Source organism: Lynx canadensis, chromosome A1, assembly GCF_007474595.2.
Source record: "Lynx canadensis isolate LIC74 chromosome A1, mLynCan4.pri.v2, whole genome shotgun sequence".
Classification (NCBI taxonomy): domain Eukaryota; kingdom Metazoa; phylum Chordata; class Mammalia; order Carnivora; family Felidae; genus Lynx; species Lynx canadensis.
The window spans coordinates 1,181,318-1,202,304 of NC_044303.2; positions in this window are offsets into that span (position 1 = coordinate 1,181,318).

A 20,987-nucleotide genomic window follows, 5' to 3' on the forward strand; every position below is an offset into this window, starting at 1 on the left:
TCCTCATCTTTCACATAGCTTCATAGTATTACTTATATGATTATATAAAAATTTAATTAAAAGCCGTGTAATTTTCCATGATTCCATGTTTCTGATCTTTTGCTATTACAAACAGTATTATGGCTCTGCTTCAAATTAGAGTATAGAATGAAAAATACCATTATTCTATGGTAACAACAAAAACCATGCTAAAATGAAAGTCTATTGGCAATTGTCAAAGAAAAGTGGGCAGATTAAACTTAGTGGAACTGACTTATAGGAAGTGATGGTGAGCGGAGAGCCACAACTGCTTTCATATCTGGAGAATAGCTCCTGATTTGTGGGAAGGTGGAGAAGCAGGCCTCCTGTAGATGAAGAGATTTTATAGAGTTGAGGAAAACATCAGTCAAGACACTAATAACAATATAGGTTGCCAGACAGATTGGAATTTAGAAGTGCCTCAAATGCAAAAATAAATAGCTTGGCTTAATAATCAACCTCCCTCCCTCCTGGCCCCCTCCCCCTGCACAGTGTTACTGCAAAAGTGTCAGTGTAGGCAAGTCTAGACAACCAAGAATTACACAGTTTCAAACTATTTGAATTTTGGAGTGGTGCTACGGTTGGAGTCAAAGTGAGCCCACACTATATGATGTCTGTGTCCAACAATGACAAGATAAAAGAGACTAGCCACTCCACAGTGGATGTGTAGGAAACGGAGGTTGGGCTGAATGGCAAATGTCCTTTTTCCATCAGATATTAGAGGTACACTCAATTAAAAAAATTAAAAAAAAATTTTTAATGTTTATTTATTTTTGAGAGAGAGTGAGAGACAGAGTATGAGTGGGGGAGGGGACAGAGAGAGGGAGACACAGAATCCTTAGCAGGCTCCAAGCTCTGAGCTGTCAGCACAGAGGGGTTTGAACTCACGAGTCATGAGATCATGACCTGAACCAAAGTTGGACGCTCAACTGACTGAGCCACCCAGGCACCATTCTATTTTTGAGAGAGAGAGAGAGAGAGAGGGAGAGAGAGACAGAGCACAAGTGGGGGAGACACAGAATCTGAAGACACAGAGAGAGGGACATAGAATCTGAAGCAGATTCCAGGCTCTGAGTTGTCAGTATAGAGCCAGATGCGGGGCTCAAACTCATGAGCTAGGAGATCATGACCTGAGCTGAAATCGGATGCCCAACCGACTGAGTTACCCAGGAGCCCCCAGAGGTACACCCAATTTAATTAACACTACAGCTCAGCCCCAGATCAATTTGACTCTTGATAAATCTGCATGATCAAATCTTCATTCTAGCCACCTATCAGAAAAAAAAAGACTTGCACTCACTGGAAAAACAAAAACAAAACACCCCCGAGAAATCCTTTTGTATGCAAAATCAGCACTGAGTAAAAAATTACAAGCCATATGAAGAAACAGGAAAATGAGACCCATAATCAGGAGGAAAAAACAGTCAATAGAAGCAGACTCACAAATAGGTTGAATGGTAAAAGGATTGGAAAAATATATACAAGGAATATACAAACCCAAATCACAGGGAAGCTCAAGTCACTATACCATTCAGTGTATACCTCAAAACAAGGAGATTACCAGAAGTAAAGAGACAAATTAAAAAGACAAATTAAAGAGACAAATGGCAAACGGATCATTTCATCACGAAGACATCAATCCTAAATGTGTATGCACTAAGTAACAGAGCTCTAAAATACATAAGGCAAAATTGAAAGCACCAAAGAGAGAAATGACAAATTTATATTCATAGTTAGAATAACTGAGCAACTGATAGAACATTACACAAAAATCAGCAAGGATATGGAACATCAAAATAATACTATCGACTAACTTGACCTCATTTATCTTTATAGAACACTATGCCCAGCAACTGCATGATATACATTTTTTAGGTGCACATGAAATGTTTGCTGAGAGAAAGCATGCTGAACTATGCAACGTGCCTCAATAAATTTCAAAGAATTGAAATCACACAGAGTATATTTTCTGACCTTTGCAGAATTAAATTAGTTATCCATCTACCTACCTATCTACTATCTATCTATATTTGGTATTTTCTATACCAGATATTTAGAGATTAAGCAAACATAAATGGGTAAAAGAAAAAATCATAAGACATCCTTCAAATAAATAAAATGAATGAAAATGAAAAACTTCAAAATCTGCAGGATGCACCTGAAGCAGTGCTAAGAGATAAATTTTTACTTTAAGTGTATACATTAGAAAAAGAAGAAAAGCTTAAAATTGATCATCTACATTTCTACCTTAAGAAGCTTGAAAAAAAGAAAAATGAAACAATGTAAGCAGAGGAAGAAAATAATAAAGATAAGAAATCAATGAGTTAGAAATCAAATAATGGAGAAAATGCAACAAAGCTAAAGTTTAGTTCTTTGAAAATATTAATAAAATTGATAAACTCCTTATTTTCATCAGTTTGGGCTGTCATAACAAAATTCCAGAGACTGAGTGGCTTAAAAAACAATTTTTTCCCCTCAATTTTGAAACCATGGAGCCTCAAAGCCCAAGATCAGGGTGTCAGCATGTTTTAGGTTCATAAAAATTACATTAAACATGTTATATGAAGTGGCTGATAGAGGATTTTTCTCATTGACCAATTCCTAAGACTTTTAGTTTTAGAAAATGTGTTGTATCCTCTTTAATTCTCTTTGTCATTTATTTTTTCTTTGTGAATTACTGGTCCAAAATTTAAATTAAGATGTCGTGGCGGGGTGGGTCATGGCAAAGGAGTACACGGCGCGGGGGGTGGTGGGGGAAGCTTCTTGAAACCTGGATTAGAGTTCAGTACTAATCTCTTCCTCCAGATGTTTTGTGAAACCTTGTAACAAGTAGAGAAATTGTTAGTTTTGAGTTTTATTTCACTTACCATAGAAATATTAAGAAATAATAATATAGACAAAAGGAAAGAAGAGATAAGGATGTACTTGAGAACCATCTCTTCAGGACTCAGGGAAGACTTTTTAGATATATGTGTATTTTGATTTTAAAGAGATTTGGAAACTGAGAGAAAAGATTTTCCCAGGTGACTTTGACTTCTGGCAACATACTAGGAAGACCTATGATACAAGTTTCTTCTTCCCTCTTCAGATATAAGAATTCTCAACAAAATATTATTAAAAAAAAAAAATTTTTTTTCAACGTTTATTTATTTTTGGGACAGAGAGAGACAGAGCATGAACGGGGGAGGGGCAGAGAGAGAGGGAGACATAGAATCGGAAACAGGCTCCAGGCTCTGAGCCATCAGCCCAGAGCCTGACGCGGGGCTCGAACTCCTGGACCGCGAGATCGTGACCTGAGCTGATGTCGGACGCTTAACCGACTGCGCCACCCAGGCGCCCCAACAAAATATTATTTAAAAATTGTGACAAATAAGTAAGTGAAAGAAATAAAGACACGGAAGTGCCAGAAATGAAGAGAGCGTTCAAGACCAGCACTGTGAGCAGTAAGTGAACCTATGGTGGCTGATAGGAGGGTGAATCTGAAAGTGGAACTTAGAGCCTCGGGCTGATGTCAACTTTGTCTGGAGGGCATTTATTTTTGCTTCTGGAAAGCAGTTACGGTAGGTGCGGTATCATCAATCCAAAGTCTGAACGGATTCAAACTTGGCTTGGTGAGTGTTGCCTGATTTCAGGTTACTCTTAACTCCTAGTAAGCCCTTTGGAGGTCCAGACCGAAAGAGTGGGGGTATTTACAAGGGCCTGTCCTCTGGTGGACCCCCAAGTTCAATTTTTGTTCTCCTAGCCCCATGAGATCGCCAGAAACTCTATTTAGCCTCTTAGCCTCTCAACTTTGTGTTTGTTTGTTTGTTTGTTTGTTTACAAATTGGCAGATGCCTTGTGAATAAGATGGTTCACTTCCCTTCTCATCTTTTCTGGCTGGGATCTTGGCTCTTCAAGTCTTTGCTACTCTGGTAGCTCTCGGAAGTTTTCATACACGTCTGTTCACATTGTTCACCTTCTCTACACGTTCTCAGCAGTAGGGTTTGTCTTGGATAAACTAACCCACCATTACGTGAGCCAGAAATAACCTGCTTGATTATTTGAAACTATACAGTAGATAATGTTGAAAAACTTTCTAAATTTTTTTTATAAATATCATTTGATAAGATTTTAGAAATTTTTATTACTTCAAATGATCTATTATGTAAAACTTATTTGTGATAGTCTTCTAAGTTTTTCCTCATTGATGAGTACGGATTTTCTTTGAATCATGAGCTTTGATAGAAGTAATTGCTATTTTGAAAAAAATATATGTATATTCTGCTTTTAATGATATGCATTTTGAGCATTACTTTTATCCAGTGGTTATGCTACCAACAATAAAAAGCCACTGTGGTTATTTGTGTCACACCATGCAGGTCACGTTCAGCCTTGCTGTTGTGTACCTTTCTCGCACCAGGTCTGTGCACCAGAGTGTAGTGTGCGAGGGCAGAAAATGAGACAGGGCCTTGCAAAATGCCTTCAAGAAGAACTGAGGCGTGGTGTCCACACCCTCTCTGCCTCCCCATCACTCCCAGCAGTGCGATGGGAGAATGGGTCAGTGACACCCAATTTTGAGTCTTTGCTTTTAATGTTGTTTTTTTTTTTAAATTTTAATTTTAAAGAGAGAGAGAGAGAGAGAGAGTGCGTGAGGGAGGGGCAGAGAGAGAGGGAGACAGAATCCGAAGCAGGCTCCAGGTACTGAGCCGTCAGCACAGAGTCTGACGCCGGGCTCGAACTCTCGGACGGTGAGATCATGACCCGAGCTGAAGTTGGAGGCTTAACTGACTGAGCCACCGGGTGCCCCTTAAGTCTTTGCTTTTTCCTGTATCCACTACATGGCCTGAAATGAAATGCCTCAGCCCTCTCAGCCTGTTTCCTCTTCTGTAACATGAAAGTTTACATCCCATCGTGTACAATGCCCAGGGCAGTAGACACTCGAGAGATTAGGATCTCCGAGTTAAAGAGACTCACTTTGCATTTAGGAGGAAGGAGGAGCTGGACGGAGCAACTGGAGCCAGCAGCCTACCTACTTCCATCCTTAGAGGGAAGATGCGTTCCGGGCAACCGCCTTCCTCGAAATGGTGGCTCTCGGCCTCAGACCTGCTTGGTATCTGCGTCCAAGGCTGTCTGCAAGTCCAAGAGGTGCGGCCACTGTGACACAGAGCAAACTGGGACACTGGGCTCTCCCCTTGTGAGGGGCTTGGCTTCTGACCTTTTGTCTATATCGGAGAAGGCAAGGGAGAACATTTGGAAAGAGAGGAGAAAGAAGATAGCCACGGAAAAACAAAGCAAAGGAGCTGGCAGAGAAAGCGGTGAGGCTTGTGGCACCAAAGGAAGCAGAAAGCCGAGTAGGATGAAGGCAGAAAGTAGATCCTGGAGAGATTTATCAGAGGTCTTTCATGTGGTTTGACTCGTGAGGAGAGCGATGGGCGACCGCAGGGGGTTTGAGAGAGCTGCTTAGCAGCCTGGAGAACAGACTGACCACGGGGGATGCCGTCCGTCGAGAGCAGAGGCTCAGGCCCGAGCCGAGCGAGGCAACGGCTGACACGGTGTGACGCAGGGTGACTGCCTGAGCTGCGCCCCCTTCCCCGTGTGGAACAAGCTGCTGAATGGACACACTCCTCTTTTGAGTCCCTAGGGGCCGAAAAGGGACAAAGCAACCTATGATGCTTATATAGCAGTTGCTGCCATTCTGGGGCGGAACACAACCCAACTTTTACAGATGCGTTTCCAGAGTGGAGATGCATCGGGGAGGTACAGCTATTTTCAAAGCACCTGCTTGAAATGGCACGTGTCTGTGTTTCTGAAGACCAGTGTGAGGACAGCCAAGGAAACGTCAGAATGTCAATCCCCCCACTTCCCCAGGCTGACCAAATTAGACTCCGGACAAACATTCTAAACTACTTCAGGCAATTCTCTGGCCCACTGACATTTGAAAATTTGCCTGCTCTATGGGCATCTGGACTGAGGCTGGCTGTATAAAAATCAACTCAGAAATCTGTTAGAAACACAGATTCCTGGGCTGTGTGTTGGGGGATCCATGGCCCGTAGTCTACATTAAGTTGATCCTTATGATTTTATAACTGGGCTTAGCACGATTTTGACAGATGTGGATGTGCTTCAGGGCAAACGTCAGATCCTGACCCTATAAATACTAGTTCCAACTGAGAGGTGCCCATCTTCTGTTTGTGTTAGAACAGTCATGTATGGGGAAGAGGCGCAGTATGATAAAATTTAAAATCCCAAGCATCTTGTAAGTAAATTTGAGATCGTGGCACATTTTCTACCAAGCGCATCTCTTTGGTATTAGCACTGGACCTAAATACTAGTTTCTGATGAGTGTTGGACAGCTGGCTTCTATGAGCAGAATCTAGAAGACCACTCCTAGGTCTCTTTTAGGGCCGAAGTTAAACGTGAAACAATCAATTCTTCTCTCAGCTTATGCCTTCCATTTTTCGAACATTGAAGATTTAGAAACTGATTACCAGTCAGAAGGGACAGTCTCCGTCTTGTATACGCTGGCTTGTATTAGTATGTTTTGAATAGGAAACTAATCTCTTAGCTTTGCTTAGTAATTGCTTAGAAGCAATTACTTATAGCTGAGTACTAATTATAATCTAAAATGCCACATTAATCCTGAATCCATACATTTAAAAGTTATGTTAGCAAAAAATAAATAAATAAATCAATAAATAAATCAATAAATCATCTTAGTGTCTAATAGGTCATATCCAGAAATAAATTTAGGTTAACAAGTATCTTCACGTTTCTGAGGTTGGCTAATGATGGATGAGATCTGTAGCATTATCTCTAAAAAGATTTTTGGCTGCGGTCTCACAATTTCTCACTGTGGTGAGTTTTTCTCACGGCGCTCTGATATCGGAATAATTTCAAGGCGTTCTGTCATTTCACCCACTTTTTCCCTCTTAAAATGGCCTGAAAAGGCCTTGGCCAGTGGAACCCTGTTCTTCAATCAGCATTCACCTAAGTACTCCTAGTGGGAGGGAGAAACCATAGCAACGGCAAGTTTTGGCGGCTGGGGAAGTTGTTTCGCAGAGCCTCACAGAGCTACTGTCGGGTCCCCCTCAGGATGGCAAGCTAATGAGCCTTCTTTCCTTCCCAACAGCTATGCCACAAAACTGGGAGAAGAGGCATTAGTATTCAAGACCCCAATTAGTTCAATACGTATAGTGGCACTCACTATATGAAGGGACGTGTTTTGGGGGTAAAGCAAATTTGTTCTCTTCTGTCCAGGAGCCCCCACCCTAGAGGGGAAGCAAAGAGAACACAGGAGTGCAAACACAAGCAGGGCAACCCTGGGGAGGAGGGTGAGGAGGGAGTGGTTCCGGGGCGAGGCGGGGAGAATCTTGGGAATGAAGACTTTGAATTACTTTAGAAAGGCTGGAGGAAGGGGCGGACAGGGAGGACATTCTAGGCAGGAGAGAGTTGGTGCAGTGCCCAGAGGTGGGGATAAATAAGCAGTCCTCAGGAAGCAGAGTGCGTACATGGGCAGACTGGGGGTGGGGAGCGCGGAGACGTCAGTGGGAGAAACCTGGAAGTGCTTGCTGATGTCAGAGGATTTGGGATTTTACTCTGTGTTCAGGGGTGACTTTGCCCACTTTTGGATTCAGCCGTCACCGCTCCCTCCCTGGCACCTCAGGGGCTAGCCACACTAAATTGCTACTCTTGCGTATGCCGTGTTGCTTCCTCCGTGTCTCGTCAGAAATCTCCATTCCTCCCCTCTCTCCCGCTTAACTTCTAATCATCCTTTGAGACTCACTTTCTTCAGGACACTGCCCAGATAGGTTGGCTGCCTCCTCCCACGCCAACAACTTCCAATGACTCTTGGTTTATCACCATCATATTGTTGCATTTTCACATTATTTTAGAATTTTCTGTTTGTAGCTCTAGCTCCTCCACTAGACTGTAAAGAGGCACAGTATCTCAGTCATCATTCTGTCTCCTGACACTCAATACAGAACCTGACTCCCAGGAGCCTCTTAGTATGAGTTTGCTGAGTGAGTGAGTGTCCGGCCCAGATCCAGGTTTCAGTGGAATGACCCTGGAAACTGGAGGGAATGAGTAACAGATGTGAAAAGGCTAGTTGGAAAGCCACTGGTAAGGTCCCTGAAAGAGGTAATGATGCCAGGGTAGCAGGGAGAGGCACTCGAGATCCAACGTGGCGCTGTAGGAGGTATGATTTGGCCTCTGTTGGCAGAGGGAGGAGTCAGGAGGGAGAACGAGGGGGCTCACATCACGTCTCCCAAGCTGTCCCCAGCCCACACGTGTGCTTCTTTTGACCTGCAGAATATTAGCTTTAAAAACAGCATTTTTCCAGATCTAGAACAAACAATCCTAAAATTTATATGAAACCACAAAAGACTTCAAATAGTCAAAGCAATCTTGAAAAAGAAAAACAAAAGTGGAGATATCACAATTGCAGATTTCAAGTTATATTACAAAACAGTAGTAATTAAGACAGTATGGTACTGGCATAAAAATAGACACATAGATCAATGGAATAGAATAGAAAACCCAGAAATAAATCCACAATCATATGGTCAATTAATCTTTGACAAAGGAAGAATGAATATACAATGGGAAAAAAAACAGTCTTTTCAACAAATGGTGTTGAGAAACCTGGACAGCCACATGCAAAAGAATGAAACTGGACCACTTTCTTTCAACATACACAAAAATAAATTCTAAATGGATTAAAGACCTAAATGTGAGACCTGAAACCATACAAATCCTTGAAGTGTGTACAGGCAGGATTCTTTCTGACCTTGGCTATAGCAACATTTTTCTGATATGTCTCCTGAGGCAAGGGAAATAAAAACAAAAATAAACTATTGAGACTACATCAAAATAAAAAGTTTCTGCACAGTGAAGGAAACAATTAACAAAAGGCAATCTACTGAATGGTAGAAGATATTTGCAAATGATATATCCAATAAATGATATATCTGATATATATCAAATATGTCCAATAAATCAATACATAAAGAACTGATACTACTCAATATAAAAAAATAATCCAATTAAAAAATGGGCAGAAGACATGAACAGACATTTCTCCAAAGAAGACATACAGATGGCCAACTGACACATGAAAAGATGCTCAACATCACTCATCATCAGGGAAATACAAATCAAAACTACAATGAGATATCACCTCATTCCTGTCAGAATGGCTAAAATCAACAACAAAAGAAATAACAAGTGTTGGCAAGGATGTGGAAAAAAAGAAACCCTCATGCACAGCTGGTAGGAATGCAAACTAGTGCAGTCACTGTGGGAAACTGTATGGAGGTTCCTCAAAAAATTAAAAATAGAGCTACGTTATGATCCAGGAATCGCACTGAGTATTTACCCCCAAAATACAAAAAACACTAATTCATGCACCCCTATGTTTATTGCAGTATTGTTTACAATAGCCAAACTATGGAAGCAGCTCAAGTGACACAGACACACACACACACACACACACACACACTGGAATATTAGTCAGCCAAGAAAAAGAATAAAATCTTAGCATTTGCAACGACATAAATGGAGCTAGACTGTATAATGCTGAACAAAATAAGTCAGTTAGAGAAAGACAAATACCATATGATTTCACTCATATGTGGAATTCAAGAAACAAAACAAATGAGCAAAGGAAAAAACAAGAGAAGAGAGGCAAACCAAGAAACAGACTCTTAACTATAGAGAACAAACTGATGGTTACCAGAGGGGAGATGGGTGTGGGATGGGGGAAAGAGGTGATGGGGATTAAAGAGTACGCTTATCATGATGAAAAAAATGATAAAAAAATAAGAACTGTAAAAAAAAAAAACATTTGTTGCCAATATTTTAAAATCAGTAAATGTTTACATAAAAACACCAATTTCTAGCATTGATTGAAAGATCAAGTAACACTGGACCCACAGTATCATAAATCAAGAAGGAGCCAGAGCTGGGAAGCAGCTGCCATCTTTGGAGAGAACCCATCGGCTACTTTACCCATTTGCTGTTGCGGCCTCTATGAGTGTCAGTCTTGCACTAAGGGGCCAAACCTGGGAGACTGGGAAGAATGTCTTTAATCGGTGTAAAAAACCCAGGTAAACGGATGTTTTCTTACTTCAGAGGAAAATAATTTGTTCCATTTTTTACATGATAAGTTTGAGGTGTCCACAGTCTTTATTGGATGCCTCTTGGAGATAGCTCGAAATATTAGTCTGAATAACCCATTTTGAAACCTGTAATAAATTAAAGGAGCTAGGTAATGGCCATCAATGGTTGCTGACATCACCACTGGGAGACAACGAGACATATGCCTTCTGATGGGAATATATAATACCACCTATAAAACAGTCTTGCAAAAGGAAAAAAAAAATCTCCTGAGCCTTTAAATCTAACTATCAGTTTATAGAATATACAAAAGATAGAAGAACATATAGAATAAATACCTCAAATATGCAATCAGCAAAGTCCAGGCTATGAGAAACTCTAGGAAACAAATGATCTAGTTTCTCAGAAACAAAAAGTTGCAAGAAAATAAAGAGAGGTGTAGGGGAACCAGTAGATTACAGAGGCTTGAGAGACATATTAACTAATTGCAATATACAGATTTCATTGATTTCTATTTAAACTACTATTTAAAAATAAAGAAATATTTTGCTCCCAGGATGATGGAGTTGATGTACTTTTCCCAATTCTTCTTGCCAAGTACAACTAAAATCCTTGGAAATTATAGAAACACAAACATAAGAAGACCCTGAAAAGTGGAGAGAAGAAGGCAGACCAGGGAGGGACCTTGGGACTCACATGGTGGTGGGTTTGCCTAGGTGTTCTTTTTGCATCACAAATCTCAGACTTGGAGTTGAAGAAGCCAATAGTCCAAAATACCAACGGGTGCAGACAAAATCCCCCAAACCTAAAAATCCAAGATAAACATTCTGTCTCTAGCCAAAGGGCCAGGAAAAGGGAAACGTAGCAAGACAGAAAAGTTTTAGACAATGACTGCTTTACTCCAGCCTAGCATCAGAGAAATAACTTATGCCCTCACGCTGATACCAGTAAAGGCCAAAAAAGGAGTCTAGACTTAGTGAGGCTACAATGAGATGTCCCAACACCCCCTCTGGGGTGGTGTCAGAGAAGGCCAAGTAGGGAGCTGGGACTTTCATCCACTGGTTGGTAAAAAGGCCCCCATAGCCTGTGGTTTCAGTGGATGCCATGTGAGGAGGCTGAACTCCACCTCCATCAGGAAGTCATGACGTATCTCCCCCCATCCCCCAGAGTTGGCGTCAAAGGAGGCCTAGTGGAGAGCGAGGGATTTCACCATTGCCCACTAATAACAAGGCCACAACCCACCAAGGTGTCAGTAGAGATCACATTGGGAGATGGAAACCCCATCCCTTCCCAGAAATAAAGAGGGGCCCTTCTTCACCTTGAGTGTCAATGGACATCAAGTGAAAAACCTGGACTTCTACCTCCACCTGAGAGTAATGCGACTGTGCCCACCCCTATCCTTCTTCCCCTCTTGTGGTGTCAGAGAAAGCCAGTTAAAATAGATGGTTTAAATGAAACAGATCCAGAGTCTTATAATGTAACACCAAAAGTATCTAAATTTCAATCTAAAATCCCTTATCATACCAGGATCTGAAACTGAATGATAAAATCAATAGATGCAAAAGCCAAGATGACAGAAATGCTAGAATAATCTGATAAAAATTTTAAAGCAGTCATGATGAAACTACTTCAACACGCAATAACAAACATGTTTGAAACAAATGAAAAATAGAAAACCTCAGCAAGAAATAGAAAGTCTCAGCAGAAAAATAAAATATATAAAGAACGAATTGGAAATTTTTGGAGCTAAAAAACACATTAACTCAAATAAAAAGCTCAGTGGGTGGGCTCAACAGCAGAGGGATGGAAGAGAGAAAAGAATCAGTGGGCTATAATAACAAAAACCACTTGATCAGAACAAGAAAGAGAATATAGAACGAAAAAAAAGAAGGGACTCTCAGGGACCTGTATTACTATAATAAAAACCCTAATGTTTGTGTCATTGGAGTTCCAGAGGAGAGTAGAATAAGGGCTGGACTAAAAAGAGTGCTCAAAGAAATAATGGCTGAAAAGTTTCCAAATTTAGCAAGAGGCATAAACCCACAGGTTAAAGAAGTTAACCCTAAAGAGGATAAATCCAAATAAATGATGCCAAAATACATGATAAATAAATGTCTGAAGACTAAAGACAAAGAAAAAAAATCTTGAAATCAGCCAGAGAAAAACAATACCTTAATCATAAAGAAAAACAATCCAAATTATAGAGGATTTCTCATCAGAAATCATGGATGCCAGAAGGAAGTGGCACAATATTTTTTAAGTCAACCACAAATTCTAATACCAGCAAAAATATTCTTCATTGAATAAAGAGGAAATCCAGGCATTCACAGATGAAAGAACATTTAGAAAATATTTCACTAACAGACATATCATAAGAGAATGGCTAAAGGAAGATCTTTATATAGAAAAGAAATAAAGGAAGGAACTTTAGAACATCAGGAAGGAATAAAGAATATAGTAAGCAAAAATATGAGTAAATACAATAGAATTTCCTTCTCCTCTTGAGTTTTCTAAATTTGACAGTTGAAACATAAACTATAACCCTTTCTAATGTGATTCTAGATGAATGGAAAGGAAATGTTTAAAACAATTATAGAGAAAGGTAAAGAAATGGAATGGGGGGTAAGATTTCTATATTTCACCTAAATTGGTAAAATAATGATGCAGGTAGACTGTGACGTTATATATATAATGTAATATCTAAAGCAACCACTAAAAGAGCTATACCAAGATGCACGCAAAGCTGCTAGATAAATAAATAGGGAATTATAAGAAGCATTTAAGCAAACCACAGGAAGTCAGGAAAAAGGAAACTGAAATTAAAAAAAATAGATGTAAGAAACAGGAAACAAAAAAAACACAAAGTGGTGGACTTAAGCTTTACATTATCAATAACTACATTAGATATAAATGGTCTAAATACACCAATTAAAAGACATAATGACAGAATGGATTATAAAACATGACCCAACTAGGTACTGTCTATAAGAAATTCAGTTTAAATATAATGACATAGGTAGGTTGAAAGTAAAAAGTTGGAAAAAGACATAAGCAAAGAATCAAAGGAAAGCAGTAATGGCTGTATTAATATCAGATAAAATAAACAAAAAAGTCACCAGACACAGAGAAGGACATCATATAATGATAAAAATGGCAATTGAGTAGGAAGAAATAGCAATCCTAAATGTGTATGCACTAAACACAGAACTGAATAATATATGAAGCTCAAACTGATAGAACTGAAAGGAGAAATGGACACACCTGCAATTAAAATTGGAGACTTCAACACCTCTCTCTCAACAACTGATAGAAGAGCTAGACAGAAAATCAGCAAGGATTTAGAAAAACTCAACATCACCATCAACCAATAGGATCTAATTGACATTTCACCTGACAGCAAGAGAATGTTCTTTTCAAGCACTTGCGAAACATATGCCAAGATAGACCATATTCTGGTTATTTTTAAATGTATCCAAGATTTGCTTTAATCAGGTAGTATAAGACATGCAGACTTGGAAATGACTGTTGTGAAGGAAAAAGTGTTAACTCACAGTTCTCTGGAAGCAGGGGGCACAGCATACCATGAAGGGCCACATGGGGGAAGCACCAGAGTCAGCAGGAGACAGCAAGGGTGTGAAGAAATATGGGCAAAACTCTTCACTGTTGTTTCTGTGGGAAAGGCAAGGCAGGGTAAACAGTCTTAGGATTGGCTGGCTTGAAAAATTTCAGCCTGTTGTCTGGTATCTGGCCCTGGGGTGATTAGGCAGGTGGATAGTGGCCCAGAATGTGAGGGTCCTTTGAAAGCCTGGTAAAAAATGTGGCTGAGGCTATGAGTTTTGGATTGGTTTGTTTGCATATGAAAGATACACTCATGGGGGAGTTGTTTGCTATCTTTGGGAGTTAGCTAGCCATGGGAGGGGCAACTTCCTCAGGGTTGGCAAGACTACAGATGTGAAAAACATTAGAATAAAAATATATTCTTAGTAAATGAGCCATAAAACAAACCTCAATGCATTTAAAGTAGTTGAAATAATAAAGAGCATGTTCTCTGATCACAGTGGAATCAAAGTAGAATCAATGACAGAAAGATAACAAGAAAATCTCCAAACACTTGGAAACTAAAACACACTTCTAAATAAACCATCATGACTCTATATGGAAAACCCAAAAGATTTCACCAAAAAACTGCTAGAACTGATCTATGAATTCAGCAAAGTTGCAGGATATAAAAATCAATGCATAGAAATCAATTGCATTCCTATACACCAATAATGAAGCAACAGAAAGAGAAATCAAGGAATTGATCCCATTTACAATTGTACCAAAAACCATAAAATACCTAGGAATAAATCTAACCAAAGAGGAAAAATCTATACACTGAAAACTATAGAAAGCTTATGAAAGAAATTGAAGAAGACACAAAAAAATGGAAAAATATTCCATGCTGCTGGATAGAAAGAACAAATATTGTTAAAATGTCGATACTACCCAAAGCAATCTACATATTCAATGCAATCCCTATCAAAGTAACACCAACATTCTTCACAGAGCTAGAACAAACAATCCTAAAATTTGTATTGAACCAGAAAAGACCCCGAATAGCCAAAGCAATCTTGAAAAAGAAAACCAAAGCTGGAGGCATCACAATCCTGGACTTCAAGATGTATTACAAAGCTGTCATCATCAAGACAGTATGGTACCGGCACAAAAACAGACACTCAGATCAATGGAACAGAATAGAGAACCCAGAAATGGACCCACAAATGTATGGCCAACTAATCTTTGACAAAACAGGAAAGAAGAGCCAATGGGATAAAGACAGTCTCTTCAGCAAGTGGTGCTGGGAAAACTGGACAGCGACATGCAGAAAAATGAGCCCAGACCACTTTCTTACATCACACACAAAAATAAACTCAAAATGGATGAAAGGTCTAAATGTAAGATAGGAAGCCATCAAAATCCTCGAGGAGAAAGCAGGCAAAAAGGGACCTCATCAAGATAAAAACCTTCTGCATAGCAAAGGAAACCATCAGCAAAACTAAAAGGCAACCAACAGAATTGGAGAAGATATTTGCAAATGACATATTAGATAAAAGGTTAGTATTCAAAATCTATAAAGAACTTATCAAATGCAACCCCCAAAAAACAAATAATCCAGTGAAGAAATGGGCAAAAGACATGAATAGATACTTCTCCAAAGAAGACATCTAGATGGCCAACCGACACATGAAAGAATGTTCAATATCACTCACCATCAGGGAAATACAAATCAAAATCACAATGAGATACCACCTCACACCTGTTAATGGCTAACATTAACAACTCAGGCAACAGCAGATGTTGGCGAGGATGCAGAGAAAGAGGATCTCTTTTGAACTGCTGGTGGGAATGCAAACTGGTGCAGCCACTCTGGAAAACAGAGTGCAATTGTAAATGGGATAGATTCCTTGATTTCTGTTTCTGTTACTTCATTACTGGTCTATAGGATACAACTGATTTCTGTGCATTGATTTTATATCCTGCAACTTTGCTGAATTCATGGATCAGTTCTAGCAGTTTGTTTTCCAGGTTTTGAGGTTTCTCAAAAAATTAAAAATAGAACCACCCTATGACCCAGCAATTGCACTACTAGGTATTTATCCAAGAGATACAGGTATGCTGTTTTGAAGGGGCACATGCACCCCAATGTTTATAGCAGCAATATTAACAATAGCCAAAGTATGGAAAGAGCCCAAATGTCCATTGATGGATGAATGGATAAAGATGTGGTGCACACACACACACACACAGTATGGAGTATTACTTGGCAATCAAAAAGAATGAAATCTTGCCATTTGCACTACATGGATGGAACTAGAGGGTATTATGCTAAGTGATATTAGTCAGTCAGAGAAAGACAAATATCATATGACTTCACTCATATGAGGACTTTAAGATACAAAAGAAATGAACATAAGGGAAAGGAAATAAAAATAATATAAAAACATGGAGGGGGACAAAACATAAGAGACTCTTAAATATTGAGAACAAACAGAGGGTTACTGGAGGGGTTGTGGGGGGGGGATGGGCTAAATGAGTAAGGGGCACTAAGGAATCTACTCCTGAAATCATTGTTGCACTGTATGCTAACTAACTTGGATGTAAATTAAAAAAATAAATTAAATAAAAATTTAGTGTTAAAATTAAAAAAATAAACCATCACGGGTCAATACATTGTATTGAATGAAAATAAAAATAAAGCCTGTCTTAAATTCCACATATGAGTAAAATCATATGGTATTTATCTTTCTCTGACTTATTTCACTTAGCATTATAACCTCTAGATCCATCCATGTGTTTGCAGTGTCAAGACTTCACTATTTTTTATGGTCTAGCAATATTCCATTGTGTGTGTATACACACACACACACACACACACACACACACATTCTATTGTGAGATATATATCACATCTTTATCCATTCATCTATTGATGGACACTTGGGTTGCTTCCACATCTTGGCTATTGTAAATAATCCTAGAGATAGGCGTGCATATATCTTTTCCAATTAGTGTTTTCATATTGCTTGGGTAAATCCCCAGAGTGGTATTAGTGGATCATGATTCTATTTTTAATTTTTTTTGAGGAACATCCATACTGTTTTCCACAGTGTTTGCACCAGTTTGCAGTATACCTGAAACTATTGTACACTGTATGTTAATTATACTGGAATTTAAAAAAAAAAGGAGAGAAAAAAACATTGCAACTTCAAAAAAAAAAAGAATACTCAAAACTCAATAAAAAGACAATGTCATTAAAAATACATATTGGGGTACCTGGGTGGCTTAGTTGGTTAAGTATCTGATTCTTGATTTTGGCTCAGGTCATGACCTCACAGTTGTGAGACTGAGCCCCATTCTGGGCTCCACACTGAGCATGGAGCCTGCTTGGGATTCTCTCTCTCCTTCTCTCTCTGCCCCCCTCCCACTCAGGTGCACGCTCCCTCTCTCTCTTGATTCCTCTCTCAAAAAATGACAACATATCAAATTTGTGGGACACAGTTAAAGGAATTATGGTAAGGAATAGTATAGCACTGAATGAAAAGAGAAAGAGACTCAAGTCAATAATCTAAGCTTCCCCATCAGGAATATAGAAAACAAAGTGCAAAATAAACTCAAAACAAACAGAAAGACAGAAATAATAAAGGTAAGATCAGGAATCAATTAAATTGAAAACAGAAGAAGAATAGAAGAAATTAATGAAACAAAGAGCTGGTTCTTTGAAAAGATCAATAAAATTGACAAAAATTCTAGCAAGACTGACAAAGGGGAAAAGAAGAGAGTGCAATATGGCAAGAAAATGAAATAAAAGACATTGAGAACAGAAAGGAAGAAATAAAACTGTCCCGACTTGCAGATGATATGGTTGTCTATGCAGAAAATCCCAAGGCATCTTCAAAAATCTCCTAGAACTAATAAATGCAAGATCACACAATACAAAAACAGAACAAAATCCCCATACCCAAACCATTTATTTCTTTATACTAGCAATGAACATATGGACTCTGAAGTTAAAATAAAAAAGTATTTATAATAAAAGAAAATGGAATACTTAAAATAAATCTAACAAAACATTTATATGACTTGTGTGCTGAGAACTATACACTGCTGATTACAGAAATAAAAGAAGATATATGTAGAGGAACATACTGTGTGTATGGATAGGAATATTTGAAGATGTCGATTTTCCTCAAACTGATATCCAGATTTAATGCCATTTCTACCAACCCCCCCAAGACTTTTTAGACACAGACAAAATGATTCTAAAATGTATATGCGAAGGCTGATGAATTAGAAGAGCTAAGATAATTTGAAAAGGAAGAATAGAGAGAGAGGAATCACTCTAGCAGGTTTCGAGGGTGATTTATACAGTACAATAATCAAGACTATTTGGTATTGGTGGAGGAATAGACATGCAGATCAATGGAACAGAGCAGAGAATCCAGAAATAGCTCCACACAAATATAAACAATTGATTTTTGACAGAAGTGCAAAAACAACTCAGTGGAGGAAAGATAGCATGTTCATCAAAGGGTGCTGGAGCGGGGCACCTGAGTGGCTCAGTCGGTTAAGCAACTTACTTCGGCTCAGGTCATGATCTCATGGTTGGTAAGTTTGAGCTCTGCGTTGGGCTCTGTGCTGACAGCTTAGAGTCTGGAGTCTGCTTCAGATTCTGTGTCTCCCTCGCTCTCTGTCCCTCCTCATTCTCTGTCTCTATCTCTCAGAAATAAATGTTAAAAATTTTTAAATGAAAAAAAGAAAAAGGGTGCTGGAGCCACAGGACATCTGCATGCAAGAAAAGAACCTCAACTTAAATCTCAGACCTTATAAAAAATTCAACACAAAATGGGGCGCCTGGGTGGCGCAGTCGGTTAAGCGTCCGACTTCAGCCAGGTCACGATCTCGCGGTCCGTGAGTTCGAGCCCCGCGTCAGGCTCTGGGCTGATGGCTCGGAGCCTGGAGCCTGTTTCCGATTCTGTGTCTCCCTCTCTCTCTGCCCCTCCCCCGTTCATGCTCTGTCTCTCTCTGTCCCAAAATAAATAAAAAACGTTGAAAAAAAAATTAAAAAAAAAAATTCAACACAAAATGGACCACAAACTTGAATGTAAAACCTAAAACTATACAGCTTTTATTAAAAAAAAAAAAAAGAAAGAAAATCTTTGGGATTTTGAATTAGGCAAAGACTTCTTAGACTTGACACTAAAATCACAATCCATCTAAGAAAAAAAACTCGATAAATTGGACTCCATTAAAATGTAAAATTTTTGGGGTGCCTGGGTGGCTCAGTCAGTTGAGCATCCGACTTCGGCTCAGGTCATGATCTCACGGTTCGTGGGTTCGAGCCCCATGTCAGGCTCTGTGCTGACAGCTCGGAGCCTGGAGCCTGCTTTGGATTCTGTGTCTCCCTCTCTCTCTGCCCCTCCCCCACTCGCATTCTGTCTCTGTCTCTCAAAAATAAATAAACATTAAAAAAATAAAAAAAAGGGGCGCCTGGGTGGCTCAGTCGGTTGAGTGTCCGACTTTGGTTCAGGTCATGATCTCGCGGTCTGTGAGTTCAAGCCCCGCGTCGGGCTCTGTGCTGACAGCTCAGAGCCTGGAGCCTGCTTTGGATTCTGTGTCTCCCTCTCTCTCTGCCCCTCCCCTGTTCATGCTCTGTCTCTCTCTGTCTCAAAAATAAATAAATGTTAAAAAAAAAAAAATTAAAAAAAATAAATAAAAATTAAAAAAACCAAATAAAATGTAAAACTTTTAGTCTGGAAAAGACCTTGTTAAGAAGATGAAAAGAAAAGCTAAAGTAGGAAAAAATTTGCTAACTACTTTCTGTCCAAGGACTAGTATTTAGAATATATAAAGAATTATCAAAGTTCAACAGTAGAAAAAAAACCAGTCTAATTAGAAAATGAAAAGAATAGGGGCGCCTGGGTGGCGCAGTCGGTTGGGCGTCCGACTTCAGCCAGGTCACGATCTCGCGGTCCGTGAGTTCGAGCCCGGCGTCAGGCTCTGGGCTGATGGCTCAGAGCCTGGAGCCTGTTTCCGATTCTGTGTCTCCCTCTCTCTCTGCCCCTCCCCCGTTCATGCTCTGTCTCTCTCTGTCCCAAAAATAAATAAACGTTGAAAAAAAAATTTTTTTTAAAAGAAAATGAAAAGAATATAAAAATAGCAAATAATCATATGAAAACATGTTTAACTTCATTAGACATTATGGAAATGCAAATTAAGCACATCAATCAGAATGGCTAAAATAAAAAATGGTGACAACACCAAATGCTGGCAAGGACGAGGAAGAAGCGGATCACTCATACGCTGCTGGTGAGAATGTATAATGGTGCAGCTGCTCCGGAAAACAGTTTGGCGGTTTCTTAAAAAATGAAATGTACAACCACCGTATGCCAAGCAATTGAACTTCTGAATGTTTATCACGAGAAATGAAAATGTGTTCACTGAAAAACCTGTTCGTATTTTTCATATAGGCCACAGACTAGAAACAGCCCAGATGTCCTTTGATGAGTGAATGGTTAAACTCTGCACATTCATACCATGGAACATTACTTAGCGCCAAAAAGGAATAGACTGTTAGTGTACACCATGACCTGGATGAATCTTCAGAGAAGTATGCCGGGGGAACGAAAATCCAATCTCACAAGGTTGCATAGTGTATCATTTCTTTTATAATAATGTTCTTGAGGTGACAAAACTATAGAAATGACGAGCAGATCAGTGGTTTCCAGGAATCAAAAAGGGATGTGATGAGTGGAGATGGGATGGGAGAGAATTGGGCGTAGTTATAAAAGGGCCACATGGGAGATCTTTGTGGTGATGGCAACGTTCTACGTCTTGACTGGATCAATGGCAATACGGTGGTTGAGATCTTGTACTATAGTTTCACAGGATATTACCGTTGAGAGAAAGTTCAAGGGGCACATGGGCCTCTGTATTACTTCTTACACCTACATGTGATTCTACAATTATCTTAAAACAATGAGAAAAAAAAGAGGAACATTTACAGGACAGTTGGGGAATTAGGAACCACGACTGGATTTTGTAACGTGATGGTGGCATTGTGTTTTAGTTTTTGTTTTTTTTTTCAACGTTTTTTTTTTTTTTTATTTATTTTTGGGACAGAGAGAGACAGAGCATGAACGGGGGAGGGGCAGAGAGAGAGGGAGACACAGAATCGGAAACAGGCTCCAGGCTCCGAGCCATCAGCCCAGAGCCTGACGCCGGGCTCGAACTCCCGGACCGCGAGATCGTGACCTGGCTGAAGTCGGACGCTTAACCGACTGCGCCACCCAGGCGCCCCTGTGTTTTAGTTTTAAGAGATTAGTCTACTCTTA